General features: G+C 41.8%; 1 protein-coding gene across 1 annotated transcript in view; it reads right to left on the bottom strand.

The window, feature by feature from the left end:
- slc12a7b (solute carrier family 12 member 7b) overlaps positions 1–3085 on the bottom strand; it is a 101979-nt gene that overhangs the window by 24124 nt on the left and 74770 nt on the right. The window lies entirely within an intron of this gene.

The raw sequence follows: 3085 nt of genomic DNA, 5'->3' as shown, positions 1-3085 counted from the left end.
TGTCCAGAGGACCAGATTTAACTTTTTTAGATTTTTCTACCTGGATTATTGAGCATGCATCAGGAAATTCTGAGGCAGTTCAGTTCTGACACTGAAGAAGACTTTAGTGGTTTTAGTGCACAGGAGGAAGATGACTTCTGTTGTAATTTGGTGCTATATAAACAAACTGAATTGAATTAAAGATAGTTTGTTCTGTATGTTACCGGTACGTATCTAATTAAAAGTTTTTAAAAAACCTTTCTGTGTAAATATCTCGTTACAATGTGGACACCTGATGCAAGTGTGGCTATATATATATGTACATTTTTTTATTTTTTATTTTTAAAGTTAGTGGGTGCGACTTATGTTCAGGTGCGCTCAATAGTCTGGAAATTACGGTAGCTAACATGTGTTTTTCACTCGTTACATTAATGGTCACTATAAAAAAGATGCCTTTTAGATGCTGCAGTTTTATAGATGGCATCAGATGCATGTAACACCGTGCTGAAGCAGCTTGTCATCAGTCAACATCGTGAAGACATCACTGCTCAGATGGAAGTGGATTTTTTAAATAACTGATAAGAAGATTGTTAAGATTTGTTCAATTGTTCACGTCAATTAAACATTAAATTTTCTCTTAAAAACTGGAACGCTAGTTTGCGCTAGTTTTATCGAAGATTGGCAATAACCTTATCAATTAGTCCATAAGAAATGGGATTTGACACTTCAGATGAAAAAAGTAACATCATAAAACATTAAATTTAGAAAGGAAATAATAGGGAAAAAAAATGAGTTTAGGAAAATAAACAGATGGGAGGGGATCGTGCAGATTTCTTATGGCTCTAAGTAACATAACTTGAGGATGGTGCCAACAGTATCGTGTGTGAAGCTGTAGGGGTTCTGAGGATGATTGCATGTGATGCATATGCGTTCAGTCTGCATTTGACATCTGTGCATGTTTGTCAACAACTTTCTGCATATTTCCTGCATTACTAAATCATATGGTTTACTAACACCTTCTCATTCCATTCTGTCCACAATATAAATTCATTCTTGATATGTGTAATAATAAATCCATGGATGTCCCAATCAATATTTTAAATGGAACCCTCCTTCTGTCCTGTTTTAAAACTGAGCGCTCTGTGTCATTTTAACAACAGGGCAACAGGAGGGTTAAGTGTTGGCAGATGCAGTTTCAATCAAATACTTACACTATTTAGCTATTTTATGCTACAGACTTGCAATTTACATAATATACAGCACCTTCGAAAAGTAGCAGTAGTTTTTGTTTGTTTTAGGATGAATGACTGAACAGAGCTCCTATTCTAAGTTTGGGACTTTGTTACCACTGAAAACCGTTTATCTATTTCCTTCAAACAGCTTGAAAAAGTGACACAAACTTGTTTTTTTTTGCATAATACCAACGGGTTAGTCGTCCAGAGCGATAAATTTGCTCCCTGATTCTGTAATCCTTTTTTCCTGTCTACAGTCCTGTGGCAACTTGTCCTGGTTTTAGTTTCCTCAGAAGTGTTGCTGTGTTATTTAACTGTGTTAATCACCAGGGATCACAAGAATCTGTTGAGTCGGTCCAAAGCCCGATGAAAATGGTGAGGGTTATGTCAGGAACAACATAAAACACTTCTGCACCCCCAAAACACGCGAGTTCATCTAAATTACACCATACCGGATTGGCAGCAAGGACTGCCATCAATGCTGTTGACAAATGGCGCCAGAGGAAATTGTTCTACTATTAGTCAAAGACCACGAAGGGGGAAACGTTAGGAGAGTTTTACCCTCTTCTTCCTTTTCGGGTGGCGGGGGTCACTGGTGCGCAGATCCAGAAATCACTGAACGAGAGGTGGGAAACACCCTGGACAGGTCTCCAGTCCATCACAGGGACACATAGAGACAAACGAGACAAACAACCATTCACTCTAACTCAAAACCGCAATCATGGGTAAGACTGCCGACCTGACTGCTGTCCAGAAGGCCATCATTGACACCCTCAAGCAAGAGGGTAAGACACAGAAAGAAATTGCTGAACGAATAGGCTGTTCCCAGAGTGCTGTATCAAGGCACCTCAGTGGGAAGTCTGTGGGAAGGGAAAAGTGTGGCAGAAAACGCTGCAAAACAAGAAGAGGTGACCGGACCCTGAGGAGGATTGTGGAGAAGGGCCGATTCCAGACCTTGGGGGACCTGCGGAAGCAGTGAACTGAGTCTGGAGTAGAAACATCCAGAGCCACCGTGCACAGGCGTGTGCAGGAAATGGGCTACAGGTGCTGCATTCCCCAGGTCAAGCCACTTTTGAACCAGAAACAGCGGCAGAAGCGCCTGACCTGGGCTACAGAGAAGCAGCACTGGACTGTTGGTCAGTGGTCCAAAGTACTTTTTTTCGGATGAAAGCAAATTTTGCATGTCATTCAGAAATCAAGGTGCCAGAGTCTGGAAGAAGACTGGGGAGAAGGAAATGCCAAAATGCCAGAAGTCCAGTGTGAAGCACCCACAGTCAGTGATGGTCTGGGGTGCCATGTCATCTGCTGGTGTTGGTCCACTGTGTTTTATCAAGCGCAGGGTCAATGCAGCTAGCTATCAGGAGATTTTGGAGCACTTCATGCTTCAATCTACTGAAAAGCTTTATGGAGATGAAGATTTCATTTTTCAGCACGACCTGGCACCTGCTCACAGTGCCAAAACCACTGGTAAATGGTTTACTGACCATGGTATTACTGTGCTCAATTGGCCTGCCAACTCTCCTGACCTGAACCCCATAGAGAACCTGTGGGATATTGTGAAGAGAAAGTTGAGAGACGCAAGACCCAACACTCTGGATGAGCTTAAGGCCGCTATCGAAGCATCCTGGGCCTCCATAACACCTCAGCAGTGCCACAGGCTGATTGCCTCCATGCCACGCCGCATTGAAGCAGTCATTCATGCAAAAGGATTCCCGACCAAGTATTGAGTGCATAACTGAACATGATTATTTGAAGGTTGGCGTTTTTTGTATTAAAAACACTTGTCTTTCATTGGTGGGATGAAATATGCTATTTTTTTTGGACAGTCATTTTGGGTTTTCATGAGCTGTATGCCATAATCATCAGTATTAAAA

The sequence above is a fragment of the Nematolebias whitei genome, chromosome 20 (genome assembly GCF_014905685.2).
Source record: "Nematolebias whitei isolate Nwh7 chromosome 20, NemWhi1, whole genome shotgun sequence".
Lineage (NCBI taxonomy): Eukaryota > Metazoa > Chordata > Actinopteri > Cyprinodontiformes > Rivulidae > Nematolebias > Nematolebias whitei.
This window is presented reverse-complemented; position numbering and strand designations above follow the sequence as displayed.